Raw genomic sequence first — 25,557 nt, forward strand, 5'->3', positions numbered from 1 at the left:
TTTCTTTACAAATCTCACTGCAAAATACTTTGAGGTCTCTGTCCATAGTTCCAACCGGACTCCAATGGAACTCACAAGTGTATAAAAAAGGTTGAAACCCCTGAAGAAATGCAGCTTTCAAAAAAATTATTTGGCTGTTTATTTTTCTGTCGATGGCTGTATCTCCCAGCGGTAATCACAATGATTCCACACACAGTGCAGATCTCTGAACTCACACCTTCACACTCCCGCTCTATTTGAGAAGGTTCAGAAGCCCACAAGAAATATTCCAGCCCACAAATCAAATTCAGGTTCTCTTTTCTTCCTTTTGGATATGAAGTATTGAGTTATTTTTACGAAACAGGCAATTAAATAATATCTTTGACATAGAAGTAAAGAGCTGAAAAACTGAAACAAACACAGAAATTGTCGGAGAAACTGACAGTGCCTGTGGAGAAAGAAAATCAGTTAATGTTCTGAATCCAGCAGAATTACAATTAAACTTAGATTTTATTGTCACACATATTCAAATGAAGGGATATAGGAGTACAGTGAAAGACTTAAAATAGAACATAGAACATTACAGCACAGTACAGGCCCTTCAGCCCTTGATGTTGTGCCGACCTGTCATACCGATCTGAAGCTCATCTAACCTACACTATTCCAAGTACGTCCATATACTTATCCAATGACGATTTAAATGTACCTAAAGTTGGCAAATCTACTACTGTTGTAGGCAAAGCATTCTATTCCCTTACTACTCTCTGAGTAAAGAAACTACCTCTGACATCTGTCCTATATCTTTCACCCCTCAATTTAAAGCTATGCCCCCTCATGCTCGCCGCCACCAACCTAGGAAAAAGGCTCTCCCTATCCACCCTATCTAACCCTCTGATTATTTTATATGTTTCAATTAAGTCACCTCTCAACCTTCTTCTCTCTAATGAAAACAGCCTCAAGTCCCTCAGCCTTTCCTCATAAGACCTTCCCTCCATACCAGGCAACATCCTAGTAAGTCTCCTTTGCACCCTTTCCAAAGCTTCCACATCCTTCTTATAATGCGGTGACCAGAACTGTACACAATACTCCAAGTGTAGCCGCACCAGAGTTTTGTACAGCTTCACCATAACCTCTTGGTTCCGGAACTTGATCCCTCTATTAAGAAAAGCTAAAACACTGTATGCCTTCTTAACAGCCCTGACAACCTGGGTGGCAACTTGCAAGGATCTGTGTACATGGACAGCGAGATCTCTCTGCTCATCTACACAACTAAGAATCTTACCATTAGCCCAGTACTTTGCCTTCCGGTTACTCCTACCAAAGTGCATCATCTCACACTTGTCTGCATTAAACTCCATTTACCACCTCTCAGCCCAGCTCTGCGGCTTATCTATGTCTCTCTGCAACCTACAGCATCCTTCGTCACTATCCACAACTCCCCGACCTTAGTGTCGTCTGCAAATTTACTAACCTATCCTTCTATGCCCTCATCCAGGTCATTTATAAAAATGACAAACAGCAGTGGACCCAACACCGACCCTTGAGGTACACCACTAGTAACTGGTCTCCAGGATGAACATTTCCCATCAACTACCACCCTCTGTCTTCTTTCAGCAAGCCAATTTCCGATCCAAACTGCTATATCTCCCACAATTCCATTCCTCCGCATTTTGTACAATAGCCTACTGTGGGGAACCTTATCGAACGCCTTGCTGAAAAATGTCTCCTTTCATGCTGCCACCTTAGGTACCTCTGTACAAAATCTTTGGTAAAGAAGTAGAAAAAGAAAAAAGTTAGAAGTTCAACATTAGTATGACTGGAGAGCAGAGCAGAGCTTCTTCAGAGCTAGAACAGTTGTGGATACAGGGTGTTCTGCTATAACACAGCAGTTGCGTTCCTGTGCAATATCGCATTACAGAAAATTGCGCAATTGGCATAATGGGGCCTACGGGAACAATGGGGTTAGGGGCACAAAGGACACATAACAAATATATTTTCCAAAATTCTTCCTCACTCACGTAGCTCCATTCTTACAGTTGCAATGGTAATGACAGTTTCTCAGTCAGGTGACACTGCCAAGAGGCAATACATTTTCGAATCTGGCTTTGTATTTACAATGAAGCTGCTGCTGATTTTAAATAGAGTTTTTCCACTGGAAATCCCAGCAATGGTCAGTACTGCTTCCGGCAAGTGCATGATAGTGCCAGCATGATCCAAAAGAGACACACGATGCTAAATTGTGTGTAATAGAGCCCCCAGCCAGCAACCCTCTGTAAAACGCGCCCCAAATTGACATGTTGACAAATGGAATAAAGTTCCCTCCTCTATTTAAATGCTGATCTGGCCTGACCCTCTCACTCTCTGTTGGATGAACTTGGTGGAGGCTGCTCGAGCACTCACCCTACCTAATGTACCCCCTCCCTACCACAACTCATACTCAGGTGGCAGACGGATGTCATATCAGGTCCTCATGATGCCATTTTCTCTTTGTCATGGCTGGTTTTGTTGCACAACTGGAAGTTAGTTTCACTGAAATCCCTGAGCATTGGCACTGAGCTCTTGCTCCTCCGTATCCCCTGTGGATCAGAATACTGTGCTGTGGTATAACAGTGTTGAGGATTAAATCATCAAACATCTCAATGTAGGCTATATCATGAAAATTAAATGACTGGGGTAGCAGGGAGGTGCAGAATGTTCCCCGATATTTCTTTGAGAATATAAACAATCAACTCAGAAAAAAGAACAATATGCCAATGGCAGACGCTTCTTGCTGTGACCTACAGGATCTTTGAGGAGAAATGTTTGCAAAGGAAACTCCAAGCCATCGGAACTCTTTCCAGATGAGTCAGTCTTTCTCCTCACGAATTCATCCATTCCTCCACAAATTCATCTGCCGCTTTTGGAAAAAGTGGATCGGAATTACTGTGTCCCTCTGGAATGTGGTCGCTTCTTCCTTGGAAGTAACTTGCACAAAGTCCATTCACTTTTATCTTCCCAGTGAATGGACAATGAGACATTTTGCACATGAGAGCATTGGCCTCACTACAGAAGCAACTGTCTGATTACCATAGTGGTGCTGGTTTGGGGGTTGGGGCTAGTTGATGGGGTTTTCCTGATGTCTTGCAAGCCAAAGATTGATGTACCTTCGGACTGTAACTCCTTTTCATTGTCTCTCGGCGACTTCTTTGTTTGCAACGGTTGGCCCCCAAAGACACATCTGTTTCTTTTGGAAGACAACATGACACTTGTGACTGAATGGTTTTGTGAATTTTGGGCAAAGGTATGTGCATCCAGGAGTCAAACATTTGTCTCCTGCAACAGACAAATTGGAGAGAAAACAAGCTTATCTTCATTTCTCCCACATCTTTTTTTGTCTGTGTTTTGCTGCCAGAATTTCTACTGGTGATTAACCAACTCGAAATAATCTTGAAACAAGTTAAGATCATCAGGCAAAGAATTTACGTTTGATGTTTATGACAGACAATCTATACTCGATGGAATTGCATTATAGCCAACACAAGTTTGCGTTCTAGAAATAGCACTCCCCTATTCATCAGTTGTATTATAACCAATCTGCATTGCCAGAACATGTGTTATAGCAGAATCCCCCTGTATTACAATCTATCTGGCACACAGCACCAATCTCAACTTCATTTCAAAGAGAAACAGCAGTCACATAATGCAAGAAATAACATTAAGCAACATAATGGCAATTTGAACTTCAGGAAGGACTTAGTACAGGAATTAGAAGGAAATAAATCACAGGAACAAATACCACACTGGACACTATGATGCATGTGGGTCTAGACAGGAAGGATGGCATTGGTAAAATGTTTACACACAGTGACTGGGTCACTATAATTGGATACTGTGAATTTAGGAATGAACAAATAGGCTGTAACTTTCATAGCATTATGGGATTAATGAATGTGTACAGCAAGGAAGAAGTCTATTTGGCCTCTCATATTGGTATGGCTCTCCATTAGACCAGTTCTGCAGGTCCCACTCCTCTGCCTTTTTCCTGTTAGACTTCCAAATCCAACACCTTCAGTTAATTATTGGTTTCCCTTTCAAATGCTGCAATTAAATTTGCCTCCACTGAACGCAGCGATTGCTTCGAATCTTTCGGGAACAAGGAATATTTTTCGATAGCACAGAGCACAGTCATAGAGTCACAGAGGTTTACAGCATGGAAACAGGGCCTTCAGCATGACTTGCTGCCCATTTTCACAAGTAAATGAATCCCATTTGCCTGTGTTTGATCCATACCTATCCCATCCAAATACCAGTCTAAATGTTTCTTAAAAGACAAAATTATACTCGGCTCCACCATTACTACTTCCACTGTCTTTGTGAAAAAAACTGACCCCAGACCCCCCTCTCACCTTAAACCTATGCCTTCTAGTTTTAGACGTCCCTACCATGGGAAAAAGCTGTTGGCTATCTACTTTATCTATGCCTCTAATGATTTTATAGACCTCTGTAAGGCCACCCTTCAGTTTCCTATGCTCCAGGGAAATTAAAAATATGTCTCAGTGTATCCAACCCCTCCTTATAACTCAAACTTTCTGGTTCTGGTAGCATCCTAGTAAATTGTTTTTTTCTGCACTCTTTTTAGTTTAATAAAATCCTTTAGGACAAATGGACCTGCATATAGTACTCCAAATGTGGCCTCATAAAAGTCTTGAGTGGAGGCCATGAAAAAATAGATGGCATTTAACAAGTGGAAGAAATGAATTATATGGGTTAAGTGGAGTTGTTTTGTTTTACGCTGCACTGTAATCTTCCCAACCGCTCTCGATATTTTTTAGTACTGTCTGTGGTGCAAGGTTTGAAACAAAGTCAAAATGTTAATTGATGTATCATTAATTTAGGAAGACTTCGAGAACAGAAGTGTTCATTCCGGTGTCCAAGCATCTTGAATGTGGAATTGAAACTCACATTTTACATAAAGCAGTTGAGAATAGGTACTTTTACAGCGTGTACTTAACTGAAGCTTTGATAAACGCAGTGTATACTGGTGTCTTCATATTAAAAGTATGCTTACTGTAATATAGCCACATCATCGTTTAGCGTACCCTTGAGATTTCATTTTTAATTAGGTATCAGATCACCCTATTTCAACATGATACTACGTTCAGTTTGGCACAAACAACAGCTGAGGTAGTTACTCGATAGCATGAACACCAAATTTAATTAAATTCATGGAAATGATTGGAACAATTGGTATGATCTAGGATACAGGGTGTTTTATTGAGAGCTTCAATTAATTTGCTAATATTGGCCAGATAAATAATTTCGAGTACTTCTAACAAACTGCTATCGAGAATCAGACTGATGACTTGAACCAAGGCATCAGGAGTATCAGGTGATTGTGTAGCAACAGATCCACAGTAAACCACTTTAAATCACCAACAATTAGATCATTTGATGAATCAGTTTGTGGCACAGGGTAATTTAGTTGTAATTAAAGACAAAACAAGAAATCAAGTGAATTTAATTACTGACTAAATGCATTTTTCCTTTTATATGTTCATCATTGTTTCTTTATCTCTAGCACTTGGGAGCTCTTTTTCTACGACTCCAGAGTTTTCTTAATATCAGAATTTAAGATGACATGAATGCAATAATGGGGCTGCAAGGGTAGAAATGGGCACTGCATTACTCTAAAGGCGCTATCTGAATACAAATTATTTTTGTGACACTGGAAGAACTTTGGACTTCACACCAGATAGTACATTCCATTCGATTTGGTAGAATTGATTATCAAGTGAAGGTGGGCTATTGGCTTAGGACTCTTGGGATGTTGTGGTAATGTCCCTATCTTTGAACCAGGACACATAGGTTTAATTTCCACTTGCTCCTGAGTGTGTCATAGCACTTGTTTTAGGAAAGATGCTGCGAAACGTGAAAGGGTTCAGAGAAGATTTACAAGGATGTGAGATAACAAGGTGTAGAGCTGGATGATAACAAGGTGTAGAGCAGGCCAAGCAGCATCAGAGGAGCAGGAAGACTGACGTTTTGGGCCTAGCCTTTTGAGGGTTTGAGCTACAGTGAGAGACTGAATAGACTGGGGCACTTTTCCCTGGAGCATTGAGGATTTATAAAATTATGAGGGGCATGGATAGGGTGAATAGTCAAGATCTTTTCCCCAGGGTAGGGGAGTCCAAAACTAGAGGGCATAGCTTTAAGGTGAGAGGGGAAAGATCTAAAAGATACCTGAGGGACAACATTTTCATGCAGTGGGTGGTGTGTGTATGGAATGAGCTGCCAGAGGAAGTGGTGGAGGCTGGTACAATTACAACATTTAAAAGGCATCTGGATGGGTATATGAATAGGAAGTGTTTCGAGGGATATGGGCCAAATGCTAGCAAACGAGGCTAGATTAATTTAAGATATCAGGTCAGGACGGACGAGTTGGACTGAAGGGTCTGTTTCTGTGCTGTAAAACTGTGTGACTCTGACTCAGCTACGTAAATTAAGACCATTTACAAATTGCTACTTCCTCCCCCTTGAATTGGGAATTTTTCTCATTTTGTTGAACCAGTTCAGGTTATTTTTTAAGGGGAGAGGTTGCACCCCTGTGGGAGTTTCCCCAAGTCGCCATTATAATTTCGCTGCAAAAGGTGTATTAAATGGACCTTGACAACATTTTTTCCAGGGTTTCCTCTTCTGTTGATAGAAAATCAGGAGAACTCGTCACTGCCTCCCATACAACTCTCCAGCAGTTCATGGGATCCCTACAGTGAGGAAGCTGGCCATTTGGCCCATCAAATCTGCACTTACTACCCCAAAGTGTGTCCACCCAAACCCACGCCCACTGCCCCCCCACCCTCTCCCTGTAACCCTGCATTTCCAGGAGCTAACTTGCCTAACCTTCACATCCTTGGACACAATGGGGCAATTTAGCATGGCCAAGCCACCCTAACCTGCACACCTTTGGACTGTGGCAGGAAACCAAAGCGTCTGGAAGAAACCCACACGGACACCGGGAGAACATGCAAACACCACGCAAACAGTCTCCCGCGGCTAGAATCAACTCTGCATGCTTGGCACTGGGTGGCAGTGGTGCTAACCACAGGGCCCCCATGCCAACCCATGATATCTAGGAATCCATTTTATTCCTAATTTCCATCAGTTAAAGTTGCTAACCACCCTCAAACACATCGGACAATTTGTAAAGATGTGAGGAGGCATCTTTATTTCCTCCTTTCTACTCTCTTTGTTGTGCAAAAATAGGGTTTACTCAGTCTATTGACAAACCAGGGGAGAGCCTTCACTGAGATTAAAAAGAAGGCACAAAAGAGCTGATTTTCCTGTGTTGTTGGTACTTTTTTGCAGCCGTTTTCTTTCTTGGAAGAACAGAAAACCCCTTCAAAGATTCACCACCATCCATGCCTCCTCTCCCGCACAACCAGCCATTAACTACTGATGCAGGCCTGGCAGCATCTGTGAAGGGACAGAACAGAATTAATGTTTCGGGTCCAGTGGCCCTTACTCAGAAGAACCCAAAACGTTATGATGTACCATCTATTTTATCATGACCTTCACTTATGGCACTGATGAGGCCATATTTGGAGTATTGTGTGCAATTCCATTTCACCTACTGCCTGGTCTGCTGTTTTCTTCCAGCCGCCTGTTTGTCTGCCTGGTTTCCACCATCTGCGGGGTTTTTTTTGCCTCTAATTCTGTACCATTTCCCTTCGATGCCCATCGCATTGGTATGACACCAGTCCTTGGCTGAATATTATTCCTCTTGACAATCCTTTCAAATTCTATCATCATGACAAAACCATTTGTAATGCAAGGTAGCTTCCCAGTCCTGGCCTAGAAGGAATCTGTGTATTTAACATCATATGCCCTGTCTCATTTCAAATAACCTTTCAATGTTGTTGACTTCAATAGTTATGAACTTGTACTGATGCCTATTACCCCAGAATGGATTGACAAAGAAGGTATGAAGCAAAACAACAAAGAAGAGCAGAGAGACCTTTATCTGTATTTCCATCTTGGCTTGCTAAATCATTACAGAGTGTAGTTAAGAGACAACCTCATTTTTGCTCTGGGTCAGGAGTCACACATAGGCCATGTTATGGATCGAAGCTTCCCTAATGCACTTCAGTCATCCAGGTGTATTTTTGCAACAATCACTGCCAGTCATCGCAATTTAATTCAAGATTTAGTCCTTGCTTTCTAAATTCAAACAGTTGCTGGGGTAGGATTTGAACAAACGACCCATGAACATTAGCCTGGGTGTCTAAATTACTGGTCCAGTTACATTAACACTACACTATTGAAATAGTAGTTGTGTGTCATCTTAATGTAATACAAATGAGGTATATGGATTCTAAAGATCTCGAGTGGTTTTTTATAAACAGTGAATGAATATAAAGTTATCTCCAGATGCAGCCTGTGTTTCAGGTATGACAGGACAAAGAGCCCGAGGCCTGTAGTTTAGTGACAGTTTCCAGTTGAAGAGCTCATAGCTGAGGCAGTTGAAAGAACAGCAACCTGTGGTCATAGAATCCCATGCAAAGAGGCCATTTGGCCAATCAAGTTCCCTCTCAGCCTCCAAAGAGCATCCCACCCAGACTCAGACCCCCATCCTATCCCTATAACCTCACATTCACAATGGCTAACCCACCTATCCTGCTCATCCCTGGAAACCACAGACAATGTAGCATGGCTAATCCAGCTAACCTGCACATCTTTGGACGATGGGCGGAAACTGGAGTTCCCAGAGAAAGTCCACGCAGACACATAGAGAATGCACAAACTCCATCCGGACAATCACCCACATGCTACCTGACTGAAGCATACTCTCATACACCTCCAGCGCTTCCAGGAATTTTATTCTCAAAGGACTCGAGGGCCTTAGTCAGCTCATTGTTGGATAATGTCTGGTCCTGTCTCTCCTACGTGCTGTTGTCTAAGACATCTTTGATAGAGGACAGGAACAACTGAAAGGCCGTGCTATCTATGACCATCGTGTCTAACACAAAAGGATTGGCTGATGCTATTTCGGTGAATTCCTATTTCAGCCTCTATCACATTAGTTTTTCAGCAGGAAAGGTGACTAGAAAAGGCTTGACTCAGTCTCGGCTGGTGTCTCACTTCCAGGTGTGATTCCCTGTGGATCTGGAGCCATTGGGAACATCTGGATTGTGTAAATGGGGTGGACATTGGGATGTAGATAATTCAGATTGTGCCAGGTGTATTCCACTCCACGAGTACCAGGACCATGAGGGCAGGGAGGAAGTGAATAGGAAAGTCACCATATCCTCAATCCAATCACAATTATTCAATTCAGACCCAGTCTGAAATCATCACCTCATCTGGAAATTCAATATTATTAGACAGAGCCATCATGTGGCCAAAAGGGGCAATGCACTGAAAATACACTAACGAACATGAACTGGGCAAATTCATCCCAAAACAGCTGAGCAAAAAACTGAGCTGCTGAATGAATAACAAAGCGATATCACAGATGCCACTGAGGGGGTGCCACACCGCCTGAGCTGCCCGGTTTTCAGATGAGACATCCGGTAAACACAAAAGATTTTGCAACTTTTGGAGCAAACCAGCAAGTAAAGATAACAACAGGGATTTTTTTCTGGCAAAGTGCCCTCTCAAAAATAGATCAGAACAAACCCCCTCAAGATATATTCAGAAGATATTCCAGACGTTAACACTGTCGTCTTTTAAGGTTGAGCATAAGGTGTTAGGCTCAAGATGCAATTTGATTGGTCGAACTATTTGACGTTAAGCAAAACATGCTTTATTGACACACTATGGTTGAAGTACAACAAAAGAAAGGAGGAATTAGAATAACTTAATTCCATCGGGAAACTTAGCAGAAGAATGGATTATTTAAAAACTAAGCAGTGACTGTTACAATATAGTAACATCCCATAAACACATAAAACAATTGACAAAGGCAAATTCAGAAATATAATGTCTGACATACAACTCCAGCAGCAGGAAGAGCACACCAGCTTTTAGCTATTACAGAGAGATGGATAACAGCTTCCACATCCAGCTTCAAGACCCCAACAGCTGCTACGACAAAACTAAAACAAGAAGTCCTGGTTCTGTGGGAGCTTTACCTCACTCATTCAGGCTGCTTCTATTGTTCCTATGTTTTAAAAAAAGCCGAAGGCCTCACACATTGTTTACTTTATGAGATAACAATAGACAGGTCGTCACCTCTGTCTTAAAAGTTCTCTTCAAAAAATTACCCAGCTCAAAATACACTTCTCCAAGCCATAGTATAATCGCAGAATGAAAACAGCTGACCTGCTCAGGATTGTATTGCTATTTCTGGGAGTTCACCCTCCTTGCAAGTTGGCTGCTGTGTTTCCAACGTTACATCACTGTCTACAGTTCAGAAGCACTGAGTATCAGGTGTATTGAGATGCTCTGAAATCATGAGGGGAAATCTACATTTTCTTTCAGAGAAACAGATTTCTGTTTTACTTCCAGCTACAAAGATTCCTGAACAAGGATCACTGGACTTGAGATGTTAACACTATTTTCTGTCCTCAGTGCGCTGCTGAGTTTCTCCAGCAATTTCTGATTTGGCTTTAGATTTCTGAGGCAGTGGGATCTGTTCCTCCACCTGTTAAGACTCCAATATTCATTGGGGTGAGACTACCATCCTGAAATCCATCACCCACCCATTACCACCTCCTCCCTCCACCTGTAGCTTGTTCAAGAAAATTATTTGCAATGCATAACAGTGACATGGATGAGGAAAATGAACACATGATACCCAAGTTTGCAGATAACACAAAAATAGGTGGAAAGGCAAATGATGAGGATAACACAGAGTCTGCAGAAGAATATAGTCAGGTTAGGTGAGCGTGCAATGGAATATAAGGTGGGAAAATATAAGGTTACGTGCTTTGGCAGGAAGAATAGAAGAGCCGAGTATCATTTGAATGTAGAAAGACTTCAGAGAACTATGGAACAGTGGGATTTGGGATACAGTCCTCTTGTATGAAACACAAAATGCTCAAATCCAATTTCAGCAGGGAGTAGGAAAGGCAAGTGGATGTTGGCCTCAATTTTAAAGAGAATGGATTATAATAGCATTTAGAGCAGGATGGGAGATTGTGAGGGTGGGGGCGTGTTTGTTAAAAAAAAACTAAGCACTAGTTAGACCACAGCTGGTCGTCCCTTTCCTAAGCAATGTATATATATAACTGTATTAGAAGCAGCCCAGGAAAGGTTCACTCAGCTGAAACTAGATCTGGAGAGATTGTCTTGTGAGGCTGGGCCTGTACTTGCTGCGTTGAAGATGAATAAGTGGTGACTTTACAGAAATGTACAAGATTCCTAACAGACTTGATAGGATAAGTGTGAAGTGCTCGTTCCCCTTTTGGGAGGATCTAAGACCAGGCAGCACAAACTCAGAATAAGGGGCTATACAATTGCGATAGGGTTGAGGAGGAATTTCCTCTCTCAGAATATAGCGAATCTATGAAATTCCTTACCACAGAGATTGGTTCATGAGATTTATTCAAGGCAGAGTTAGAGTGATTTTAAATTCAGTAAAGGAATTGAAGGTGATGGGGAAAAGGCAGGAAATTTGAGGATTACCATAGTAGCCATGATCCTATTGCATGATGGAGAAGACTCAATGGGCTGAATGGCCTACTCCTCTTCCTATATCTTATAGTCTTATGATCTTAAAATGATCGTAAACTCCTGGATACACCATTGTGGGAATTTGGGGGGGGGGTTCTCCTCCCCCTGAAACCCGATGAGAGGCAAATTCTGAGCAAAAGGAATGTCAATTCTGAATAAGATTTACAACAGTAGTAACCAGATGTTAACATATCATACACCCTTCCTCCTAGCCACACTCCATCCTTGTGGAGCTCTCAAGCTATATATACCCAACTGGCTGTCCCTAACTGAGAGGGTTAATTTTGTCCTTTGTAGATCATGGCTAGTTACTGGAGCATCACTCTGTGACATTAAAATTTTCTCTGAATAATATTAAGAAGAAGAGGGTAAGCCAATTCGAATTAAAGACACCTTTACTAAAGTCAAGAAGGGGAGAAAATTGCAATTAGAACATAGAACATAGAACATAGCACTGCACAGTACAGGCCCTTCGGCCCTCGATGTTGCGCTGACCTGTGAAACTAATCTGAAGCCCATCTAACCTACACTATTCCATTATTATCCATATGTTTATCCAATGGCCATTTAAATGCCCTTAAAGTTGGCGAGCCTACTACTGTTGCAGGCAGGGCATTCCACGCCCTTACTACTCTCTGAGTAAAGAACCTACCTCTGACATCCGTCCTATATTTATCACCCCTCAATTTAAAGCTATCTCCATGGTGCTAGCCATCTCCATCTGAGGAAAAAGGCTATCATTGTCCACCCTATCTAATCCTCTGATCATCTTGTATGTCTGTATTAAGTCGCCTCTTAACCTTCTTCTCTCTAATGAAAACAGCCTCAAGTCCCTCAGCCTTTCCTCATAAGACCTTCTCTCCACACCAGGCAACATCCTGGTAAATCTCCTCTGCACCCTTTCCAATGCTTCCTCATCCTTCCTATAATGCGGCAACCAGGCCTGTACACAATACTCCAAGTGTGGCCACACCAGAGTTTTGTACAGCTGCAACATGATCTCGTGGTTCCGAAACTCAATTCCTCTGCCAATAAAACCTAACACACTGTACGCCTTCTTAACAACCCTATCAACCTGGGTAGCAACTTTCAGGGATGTATGCACATGGACACCGAGATCCTTCTGCTCGTCCACACTACTAAGGATCTTACCCATTAGCCCCCAGTACTCTGTATTCCTGTTACTCCTTCCGAAGTGAATCACCTCACACTTTTCCCCATCTCTGCAGCTTATCTATGTCGCTCTGTAACCTGAAACATCCTTCCGCACTATCCACAATTCCATTGACTTTAGTATCATCTGCAAATTTACTAACCCATCCTTCTACGCCCTCATCCAGGTCATTTATAAAGTGATAAACAGCAGTGGCCCCAAAACAGACCCTTGCAGTACACCACTAGTAACTGAACTCCAGGATGTAAACATTTCCCATCAACCACCACCCTCTGCCTTCTTACAGCTAGCCAATTTCTGATCCACTTGCATGAATAAAATAAGTGCCCTATTTCACTTCATAGCATTGGTGTGAAACAACATATGATAATGATGCATCACAAGAAACACTGGGACAGGCTGAGTTCAATGAACATCTTAAAAGGGGAAGAGTGCAGAGGTGAGGTTTGAGGACCTTTTTCCAGAAATAAAAGCCCATGCACCTGAAGACACAGTCACTAACAATGGTACATTTAAAATAGGAGATGTGCAAGAGGTAGATGTGCAATGGAGGAGATGCTGTGGAGGATTGCAGAGTTAAAAAGAGCTTACAGTGAAAAGCATAATTTGAAAGCACATACGAAAAAGTTAAAATTGAAGCATATTCTGAAAAGGAACTGAACAGACATTCTCTATAGCACATAGAAGTGTGTGTTACCAGCAAGTTAAGTACCTCTGGATTCAAACGTTATCAGCCAAGCTCTTGAGGTTTGCTTCCATAGCTCATGAGTGGAATGAGCTCAGAAAGTGGAATGAGAAGCTCTTATGGCGTAGTGGTACTGCCCAAACCTCTGGCCAGGAGGCCTGCATTCAATCCCACCTGCTCCAGAGGTGGATAATAACATCATTGAACAGGCTGAAGAGAAAATATTTCTAAAAGTGGAATGTCACTTGTTTAAACATGGTTATCCCACAGTGTTTCAGAAAATCTTCCTGTCAGTAGTGTGCCCTCCCACATTCATTTCTCCAGTTGTGGAATGAGCAACACTAGTGTATGAGATACAAAAGTGTCTATTTTTGGAATATATCAGCATATTTTTCCGATAATTCCTCCATTTTGTCAGGAAGGTTGAACAAACTGAAAAGACGAAGTAATTTTCATCACACAATCAGAGTAATGACTGTCCTTCAGTGTGATTGTGTTCACAAAACAGAGACCTTGCCTTACATATTTTCTAATCAACCTGTTCAGTAATGACTTTACACACCTCTCGAGTAGGTAGCACTTGAATCTAGATCTCCTGATTCAAAGCAAGGGATGCTACCACTGTACCGCAAGAGTTCAAATTGCTTACCTTGGGTATGACAATTCACTGGATACAGCTGTGAGAATTCTTGGCTGACACTGGCCTTCTTAACGTGGAAATCCTATCCTGTGGCTATGTTCCTACTGAGTAGTTCTGTCCATTAGGAATGTTAACATGCAGATGCTCTTCCTCACACTGTACTTCTCTATTCTGACACATCAGCTGAAATAGCCATCTTTAGGAAAGAAACAGGATGGGCAATAATCAACAAATATTAACTCTTTAATGTTTTGATGAAGATCTGTTGCTCAGGTTGTGGTTGGAGTTGTTGTATGTTTCGTTGAGCTATGCATGAAAACCTGTTAGCTCGGTGAACGAACCAGCAACTCCAAATATCATTCATCTGTATTTGCATTTATATTGTGGGTACAATTCTGTATTAGCTAACAGGAACAGCTCTGCATCAGTTAATGGGAACAACTCTTCTTCACCTTATCTTAATCTGTCATAAACTTGTCCACAGTTCGGTGTTATAAGGGCAGAACAGTGGCTCAGTGTTTAGCGCTGCTGCCTCACAGGCCAGGGACCCAGGTTCAATTCCAGCCTCAGGCGGCTGTCTGTATGGAGCTTGCACATCCTCCCTGTGACTGCATGGATTGGCCATGCTAAATTGCCCATAGTGCCCAGGGATATTCAGATTGGGTGGGTTAGACATGGGAAATGCAGGAGTAGGGGAATGGGTCTGGGTGGGATGAGCTTTGGAGGGGTAGTGTGGACTGGTTGGGCCAGATGGCCTGTATCCACACTGTAGGGATTCTGTGATTCTATGAGGTTACAGCACCCTCAGTACTTCACACCGAATCCAGGATGCCAATTCGCGAATGTAGTCTCTAAGCTGGAACTGGCAAGGCGTTCACTCTCTCCATGGTCTCTCTTCTGAAAGATGAGGTGTTCAAAACTAACGATGCCTCTTCTGTGCTCTGCCTCCATTGGGTGCTGGGTGCTTACCGTCTCCCAAAGAAGGAAGAGAAAATGAGGATAAGTCTTCCAGTACAGGACCATGCCATGTGGGAGAGGTAAAATAAACAAGGTGGGAAAATGAGGCTGTTAAATTGGGCAGAAACATTTTAGGATGTGCAGAAGTGGTAGGGTCAGAAAAAGGCTGATGTACATACGTCTTAGCACCATTGTGTTTATGTTACTGGATGAGGAATGCATTGACTTTTGAGTGATGATCTCAGAAATCTGACCTCAAATCCCGACACTACTGTCCCAGTTCATTTTTTTAAAAAATAGGACGCCTGGAATAAAACGCTGTCCATGAGGGTGACCATGAAATGACTACATTCTTACAAAAGAAACCCTTTATTTCACTAATGTCCCGTAGGGAAAGAAAACCTGCCTTTCCTACCTGGGCTGGCCCACGTGACTCCAGACCTACAGCAATGTTATCAGCTTGCTCGGGACAGTTAAGAATCAGTCAATTGCATCAGGGAAAGTGGCACACACCGTTACTGGCTGAAGGACAATTTGGCATGGGCAATACATGCCAGTCTTGTGAAATTACATTCACGCCCCACAAATGAACAAGTGAATGGATGTGGAGTAGGAATCATAGCGCGGTACACAAAGATTTCAAGCAGTTTGACTAGGAGTCTGAATTGGCAATTCAAAGCAGGAAAGATGGTGAAAATTGCAGGTGAATAGGCCAACAAATTGCAGAATCTTCACCCAACCAGAAGAGATTTGTATCTATACTGGTAGGAACATAGACCATCAATAGAATGTTGTAACCTGCTTCCCAAATAGGACACATCCGCACCAATGAGACCAAAGCTGAGCTAAAATTGAACAGTTTGACATGTCCTTACCCTCCTTAATAAGGCTTGAATCACACGCTTAGAAAAAAAATCTTTTATTTGGATGATCACCACATGCAAAGGAGACCATGAAACATCACATGTCAATCACTGGTTGCATTATTTGTGTGAGAGAATACAGTAAACATCACTGAGAGTATTTTGTGCACAGGCCATTAAAACGGGGACCCGTCCACATTCCTCTAAAAGGGTTTATCTTCGGCCTTGGTAGAGGTGACTATGCAGACTGTGGTGGCCCCTACTGTTCAAGTCAGGTACAGCAGCATTTTGACACCAATATCTGCTCTCCCCTTTCAAAAATCCACGAGTCCCGCGTTTGATCCGTAATAATGACAAAGTAACTCGAACAGAATAACACAATCAGGGCTCTCCTATACAACGATGTTGGAACCACCTGAATTGGCAATCAAAAAAAAGACTGTTGTGAACTCTTTTCTCATCTGTCTTGTTTACCAACATTTAGAAGTGAAACCTCTGAAGCATCCAAAGCGATAACAAGCATGAAGAAATAAATTCACACGACAAGCTGTCTTAGGTCAGTAGTTAACCTGCAATGATTACATTCTCCACCAAAAGTGAATGCAAAGTGCCACTTTCAGGTATTGTTCCCAGATGCTTATGTTTCCTTTATTACAGTATCTCTGTTTCAGGCTTGCTGTAATGTTCAGTACAAGGCTCAGCACAAGCTGCAAGAACAACACCTCATTTTCCACTTGGGGGCCCTGCAGCCCTCTGGACTCAACATCGAGTTCAATAATTTTAGGGTCTCAACTCGCCTGTGTCCCAGCCCCTACCCCACACAACAGGTCTTGTTATCGCATAGTCTGCCATTAGGCACTACCTATTGTTTGTCAATAATCGTCTCCATTAGCAGTTATTCCCCCGCCCAGCCAGATTATTATCCAATCCTTTGTCTGTCCATCTGTTCTTCTCGCTTCGGGCTCTATCCCCACTTATAGTGTACTCTTTACAGCCCAACACTGACTGGGATCAAGTGTTGAGTGAATGTGCATGCAGTGTCACTACATACACTGAAGCTCGATCATTGAGGGTGCAGTGACTTTGGGGGTTTTTTTTGGCTTCAAGGCAGGATTGGTTGAACAGAGATCCGGAGAATCCTCAAAATGTTCGCTCTGGGCTGAATTTGACCGAAATTTGGTTGTATCAATTTTGGAGATTTTCACGGAGGGTTAAGCTACTCACCTCAACAAGTATGTGCCATGCCTACACGGTACTATTCTTGGGCTGAACAGTCCAGAGAAGCGTGCAGCAAGTTTAAATGACCTTCTGTCCTCTGCAAGACATGCCCCTCATTTCTCCCACCGATGCTAATTTATCAACTGGCTTATCCAACATCCAGTACTTGATGAGCAGAGCTTTGCTCCAATTAAATAATAGGAAAACCGAAACCATTGTTTTGGTTCACTCGACCATTGTACCCACCACCCACTCATGCTCACTACTGCATGCAGCATTTTTGCTCAATGGGTTTCATCCACCATTTCCCCCTGCCCCCAAACTACTAACCCTCCTTGCCTTTTGCTTCCTACCACTCACTTGCGACATTTTGCCTCCTTTGCTGACTGTAGAAAGAGACCAGTCCCCCAACTGACCAATGTGCCTCTTATCTGTTCATTGCTGGCAAACATGCTAAACTGCCTGACCATCTCTCTACACTAACAGGCAAGGCAGGGATGCAATGGGCGAGTGTTATGAAAGCAAGCTCAGAGCTTGGCGATTTACCCAGTTCTGCGTGAGATGGGGGACTCTCCTTACACCCAAAGTGGCCTGGCAGCAGTGTTATAATGCAAGGTGTGTCTGAGCTCCAAGGTACGGTCATAATGGTGTGGTGAGGCTAGTGCTTTGACGCCAATATCTGTGACTGGGGGGCATACAGGAAATCACCAGCTTCCAGTCCATGGAGAGTGTGCTCCAAGATGTTAAAGAACACTGGCACAAGATGGATGTCCAGAGCTGATACCAGGCAACTGCTCTCACTTTTGAGTCACAAATTGGCACTGTCTTGTTTGTCTCTCGTACCTGGGGAAAATAGCATCTTGTATATAAATGGTATGCAGTTTTGTAATAATAAGATATTAATGCAAGCCACTTGCAACCCGCCCCATTTTCAATTGTAACTGAGACTGCAGTTGGGTGGCAACCAGACCAATCTAAGATGTGTGAACTTTGTTTACAACAATAATGTTGTGAGCCTCATTGCAATTCATGTTTTCCACTTGAACTCCCTTTTGAATGGGAGAACTGAGAAGCTCCATTATGGACTGGCTGGATGGATTTAGGAGATAGGAACCTTCACATTGACCAGCTGGATCCAGGTAGCACCTCAGAAGCCTCTGAATGTGGGACATAGTCTTCCCCAATAGCCATCTTCATCCTCCTGAGGCTTCCAATGCCAACATGAGGAGTCTAACCTCCCCCTTCCCCTCAACTGTCCTCCAGACTCGCTCCTCCAAGCCATCTCCCAAACAAGGCCATCATGAAGTTCCTCCTGAACTGCCACTTTGTCCCAATTCTCCCTCTATGAAGAGGCTCCATGCATCTTGCTCACTAAAAGACCTTTACATCCAAACTGGGAATATGAGTCAAAATGAAATGAGAACAAGGGCTGGAGTATAATAATGCAGACATTATACAGCAATTACATGAAGCTCGGGTTAGATCCCACTTAGAGTATTGAGCAGATCTGGGCACCACACCTTGGGAAGGATGTTTTCTCTTTGGAGAGAATTCCACACAAGTTTTCAAGGATGAGACCTGGACTTCAGGGATTTAGTTATGAGGAGAGATTTATCAAGTTAGGTGTCTATTCTCCAGAATTTGGAAGGTGATTATAATCAGTGTCTTCAAGGTAGTAACAGGGAAGGAAAGGGTGGATGGAGGTATACTATTTTCACTGGTTGAACATTCTAGAACATGGGGGCATAGCCTAAGAGTTGGGGCCAGGCCATTCAGGACTGACGTGAGAAAGCAATTCTACATGCAAAGGTTAGTAGAACACTCTCTTCTACAAATGGCATTTGATGCTAATTCAATTGTTTAAATTCAAAGCTGAGATAGGCATTTTTTTTTATTAAGCAAGTGTCTTGAGGGATATAGGCCCAGGCAGGCATATGGAGTTAGGCCACAAAGCATCCGTGATCATATTGAATAGTGGAACAGGCTTGAGGGGCCGAATAGCCTACTCCTGCTCTTATGGTATTATAGAAGAGGATGTTCTTTTGTTTCAGTGTTTCAGAGGAAACTAAAAACAACTCAGGAAGTGGATTATTCAGATTCACAGAGCTTTATAAATTCCGTTGTAATGTATGCCATGAGAATCCTTGTACTCTGTCAAGTTCAGGCTGATATCTCCATGTAAGATATGGCCCCATTGCATTTAATCAGATACACAGCTTTAATTTTACAGTATACCCAAAGGTGCAACAGTTTTAGAATCAAAGCCTCTCAGCTTTTGCTTCGGCAGACAATGGACCTTGGTAATACTGAAGAATTGCTGGAATGCATTTCGGGACTTAACAGTGTAAGCAATTGGACGTTATTGGAGAGATTCAATATTTAATCCAGGATAATTAAATGATGAGATTAGCTCATTCATTGACCTTGCTCACTCTGTCATTTGCAAAAACTATCTTCCTGATTAGTCTTGATGATCAGTATTTGCTGTTTAAACAAGAAGTATGAAAACAGCAGAAACAGAATTATCAAGCTTAGGAACATTCTGTTTGAAAGAATGGTAGCAGCAGATGTAATTTTTAGAGAATATTGCAGGCAAAATGCTGTGGAAAAATGGCAGGAACAGTTAGAAAGGGCAGGAGAGTGTAATGAATTAAAGACGCGGCATATGCATGCTACAGGTTAAATAACCTTCTGCCTAAGAAAGCTTACTGTTCGAAATTTCTATTTTTCTTAAAAAACACACAGATTGTAAACTCGTCCCAACTGCAATGTTTACAGCCTGTCTTTTCTGTTCCCTTCAATGTCCACCAGGCCCAGGCAATTCTTCTACACCCCCCAACCCCCGTATTACCCACTGAAGATCACAAGATAGTGATAGCACAGAAGGCCTTTCAGCCTGCTGGCTCTCTGAGGGAGCAATTTACTTCGTGGAGTATTGGCACCAGGTATGTCGGTGGCATTGGTTTACATTGCTCGGAATCCACAGTCAAGATGAAGCAAGTAATTATAGATCGGTTACCAGACTCTCACAATCCAACACACAAAACGTCAACCATTGACCAACACAAGAGATTTGATCAAATGATTTCTCAGGCACAAAATGACATCCAAGCTTGGTCACAGTCATTTGTGAATGGTATATGAGTCTGAGCCCTCTCCCCGTAACTCTTTACATTCTATCTTTTCAGATAACAATTCCCTATTGACTGCCTCCATCGAACCCAGTTCCACCCCAATAACAGACTAAACTAGAGTCCTGGGCTGATCATGCGAGCACATGTCAACTGCTGCAAGTCTTATATAATGGGCTACAAAGCGATGTAGAGCAGAATCGCTGATAACAATGCATCCCTCCCCGATGAACTCCCTGCATTCTATGCTCCCTTTGAACAGATGGCCATTGAAATGATGTCACTTGCCCCAACAGCCTCAGGTGCACGTGTACCCACAGTCACTGTCACAGAAATCAGATTGGCTTTTTTGAGGTGCACCCATGGAAACCAACTGGCCTGGATGAAGCCCTCGACCATGCACTCAGATCCTGTGCAGGCCAGCTGGCAGGAGTATTCACAGACATCTTTAACTTCTCCTTACTCTGAAATGAGGGTCCCACCTGCTTCAAGAAGACCACTATCATCCTGGTGCCAGAGAAAAATCAGGTAATGTACTATACTGACTACTGCATCCCTGGAACATCTGGATAACAAGGACACCTATGTCAGCCTCCTATTTATTGACTTTTGCTCTGCCTTCAACACCATAATTCCAATCAAAGTCATATCCCAACTCTAAGACCTAGGACTCTGCTCACCCCTCTGCAACTGAATCCTTGACTTCCTGACCAGCAGAATGCAATCAGGAAGAATAGGTGACAACACCGCCTCCACGAAAATCCTCAATTAGTGCTCCACAGGCTGTACACTCAGCCCCCTACTATACTCCTTATGCACTCATGACTGTGAGGCCAAATTCACCTCTAATTCCATTTAAAAATTTGTTGATGGCACCACCCATAATGAATCAGGTTTCAAACAATGATGAGACAAAGTACTGGAAAGGGGTAGAGAGCTTAGTGGAATGGTGTAAAGACAACACTCTCTCCTACAATGTCAGCAAAACAAAGGAGTTAGTCATTGACGTCAGGAAGCAGAGTGGAGGACACGCTGAGGTAGAGGTGGTTGAGATCTTCAAGTTCCGAGGAGTAGATATCACCAACTACCTTTCCTGGTCCATTCACAATGATGCTACAGGCAAGAAAGTACACCAACACCTCTCAGAAGGCTGAAGAAATTTGGCATGCCCAGTGACTTTTATCAAATTTTCTAGGTGCACCATACAAAGCATCCTATCTGGATGCATAACAGTGTGATACAGCAACTACTCTGCCCAAGGCTGCAAGAAATTACCCAGAGTTGTGAATACAGTCCAGTCCATCACAAAAACTAGCCTTCCTTACATTGACTCCACCTACACTTCCCGTTGCTTTGACAAAGCAGCCAATATAATCAAAGATCTCTCCCACCCTGGTAATACTCTCTTCCGACCTCTTCCTTTGTGCAGAAGATACAAATGTTTGAAAACATGTGCCAACAGATTCAAGAACAGATCAAGCAGTTATCAAGCTTATGAACAGACGTCTCATATACTCGAGCCAATCTTTCTCTGCACCTTCTCTGTAGCTGTAGCATTACATTCTGCATTCTGTTCTATTACCCTGATGTGTTTATGTGAGGAATGACTTGTCTTGTTGGTATGCAGAGCAATGCTTTGCACTGTATCTCAGTATATGTGACAATAATAAATAAAATAAAATCAAGGTTAACTCTCAGGCCATGTATTCCAGATCTCCGTCAGCTGCTGTTTACAAAAGGATTTTCCTCATATTGCTATTGCTGTTTTATTTTACAAGTAAACTCAATCTTTCTGCTAGTGAGGATATTTGTTTTCCTTCCCAACCCTATTTACGCTCTGATCATTTTGGATACCTCCATCAAAAATGCTGCATTGGTCAGCACTCCATACCTGGCTTGCTCAAGACAGGCAAAGAATTCTACCCCTGAGCCATCAATGTACTTCCATTGAATCATCAATGCTTCACGATGTCACCTTCTTTGCAATAGGTGTCTCACCACGAAAGCGAGCAGTTTGTGGACATTCATACTGTTTGCAAATAATTTATGTTGTAACTATCTGCTTACCTAAGGTAGACACATGGCTCATTAATGTAGAAATTAGCCTGTTTCTGTACCATTGATTTTTCTCTGTAACTCAATCATCCAGGCACACACGGCTCCCACAATGTGGTTTTCCAGACCATTGGTTAGTGATCAACCTAGGCACTGTTTTGTGCCAAAGTAACTGTAAGTTGATCTAATTTTTATACCTCTAATAGAAATCAATAGTTTAATTGTTCTGTGTTAGTTAATAAGAGTCTGGTAACTGATCTATGCTCCCTGTGCTTGATTGTTTAAGCTTGGGCATGGGCCCTGAGCTAAATAGCAGACACCACAAGTACACATTTAGAAACCAATTTAATCTCTACATTATTCTGAGGCAAATCAAATGTGTAAAATATTTAAGACTTCAGATTTTAGAATTGCAGAATTTAAGCTGTTGTTCTTGAGCAATTTTTTTCTGTAGTTTAGAATGGCTAGCTGTTCTACATTTAGAACGATGTGGGTGATTGCTTAAAAGTGGAAATGACCACAAAAGTGTTTCTTATTTATAAATAAAGACCAGTAGTTATCAAGGTCTGCCCTCCTCTCATCTTTCTGAACAGAGTGACGCAGATTTTCATGGTGGGGATATGTATTGCAAGTCAGGGACTTTTATTTTCCAACCTTAAGTCCTATCTCCATTCTGGTGGAGATTTTAATCTTTTCCAAGATTGAGGCACCTCACTTGTAATGCTCCTGTAGTTGTCCTCTGCAGTTGGATTCTAGACTTCTTGACCAACACACTGCAATTGGTGAGAATAGGCAATGACTTCACAATAATCCACAACAGTAGTGTCCTGCAAGGCTGCGTACTCAGCTCCTTACAATACTCCCTATACACTTATGGCTGTGCAGACTAATTTTGCTCTGACTCTGTCTACAAGTTTGTGTCACAAGATAGATTTGGGTGCAATATTGCAGTGGAAGAATTCAGTTCTGTGAACCATAGATTATGTCAATGAGAAGGCTTTGAAGTTTTTCTTTCTCATGGATATTGATTCTGAAATAGCTCTCTATATATCATTAACAAAGCAAGTGATTTGTATCCATTTATACCATTTCCAGTATATGCCAGTTATGAGCTGATATATGCAAGTAGTTGTGTGACTTTATTGTTCAAAGTCTGAGACCAGTCCCTATAATTCTCTCTGTCTGACACTGAACCAGCCTTCTCTGTCCTGGGAGCTTGTCTTGTGTTCCATCTGGTCTACCCTCTCGCAGAATAAGTTACCCCACAGCGTGAAAACCTTTTTGCAGAGAATTGTCACGATGGGGTACTGGGATTTCATCAGAAGGGTGGGAAGTAATGTTGCAGTTAACTTCAGTCAGCACAGCATGCAGTCCAGGAAAATGAGACAGAGGAATAGAGCAGGGGCAGCTCCCTTTAGATCACTCGGCTCAATTTTGAAATTTCCAACGGGGCGGACATCTACTGCTGCTCGAATCATCACTCTGGCTAACTGCTTTTTTCCGATTTCCAGGGAATACTGCATTGTCTCAACAGGGAAAATATGGTTCCTCTGTCAATCAGAGGCCTTTTGGTCTTCCAGAAGGTTGGTCAAACATGCTGAGTAAGTTTTCCAAGGTAAATATTATTGAAGCAGTAATGTTTTCCCCAGCAATTAATGCCACATAAATACTGAAAGACGAGTAGCTTCAAATGGATTCACCATGGGAAATGACTGCTGTGGGAAAGCAGCAGTTCAGTGTAGGCTTGAACCGTTTTTATTTTTGGCAAGAAATCTTATTCCAGTGTGACAACAGTGTGATGTTTTTGCTGAGACTTTACAGCTTCCTGCACATAATGATTGGCATTTTCTGAGCAAAACTTCAAATGGAAAACTTCCATTGATATATATATAAACCCCGATTAGGGGATAATTATCAGCCAGAATAGTAGGAGGCAACTCACAGCTCTTTTTGGTATGGGACCCCTTGCATTCATCTGTAAACTCACACCTCCAACAGTGTAGCACTCCATTGGTACAGCGCTAGTTTATCAGACTGAAATTTCTGCTCAAGTCTCTAGATTAGGATTAAATCCTCTCAGTGTTTTGATCAGACTGCAGCCAACTGAGACACAGTTGACACTTTCAGTTGAGTAACTCATTGACTGGCACGATATTCCAGCTTTATTATTTATACTTCCAAAATCTATTTTGTTTTAAATTCAAACTCAGCTTTCTTCCTCTTTTTATTTGATTCATGCCTGTCTGTTGAAAAATCAGGTTAATATCCATAACGTTGGAACTCAGAGCCAGGACTCCTACCAACTAGATGCAGTGGACTCCTTCAATTGAGTTTGTGATAAGCTTATCTTTGAGTGAAAATAGTGTGGGGTCAAGTCCCCACGCAGGATCTTCCACTCCAGTGTACTACTGAGGGAATGCTGCACTGCAGCAGGTCTTAGCTCAGGACAAGACCCATGAAATAGCTCCACTGAGGCCAGTACCCTGTCCTCAAGTCACCCTTTATTTACACAGGAGTCCTTGACTCTAGAAGTGCCTCATTCAGAGTCAGCTCACAGACCGTCCGAATCTTTGACACTTCTTTTTTTCATATGTCAACCAAGGCTCCCTGATTGGAGCTGTTACCCTACTCCAATCAAGGAAGCTATATTCTGAGGTCCATCTGGCTGACCTTGTCACAATCACACAGCACAGTCTGCCTTCTCCTGCAAATGGGTAAAAACTTATGATTTTGAATTTGAATAAAAGCAGGGGCTTTCTTCCTGGTGACCTGGGCAATAGTTATCCCTTAATCATCAATGTCATAATTGACTATCTAGTCAGTATCACATTGATTTTTGTGGGAGCTTGCTATGTGCAAATTGGCTGCCCCACTTTAGGCATGACAACAGGGACTGTACTTCTGAAGTGTGTTACTAGCTGTGAGGTGCTTTGCAACATCCTGCAGTTGTGAAAGACATTGTATAAATCCTAATCTTTTGTTTATTCCTGCTGAAATCATTCCATCTGAGGGAAGCATTTCAGCTGCCAATAATTTGTATTTTTGTGTATTCACACAACATAAGGCAGCCTGCTAATTGAATGTGTGCATGATTTCGATTGGACATTTGCCATTGCAATGAAAATGCAGAATGTAATTTACATTGTTTCTGGTTCTGAGAAAGGCAAGCCAATGAAACAGAACGAAAATGTATATCGGTCCTGGAT

This window comes from Stegostoma tigrinum, chromosome 9, assembly GCF_030684315.1.
Source record: "Stegostoma tigrinum isolate sSteTig4 chromosome 9, sSteTig4.hap1, whole genome shotgun sequence".
Classification (NCBI taxonomy): Eukaryota; Metazoa; Chordata; class Chondrichthyes; order Orectolobiformes; family Stegostomatidae; genus Stegostoma; species Stegostoma tigrinum.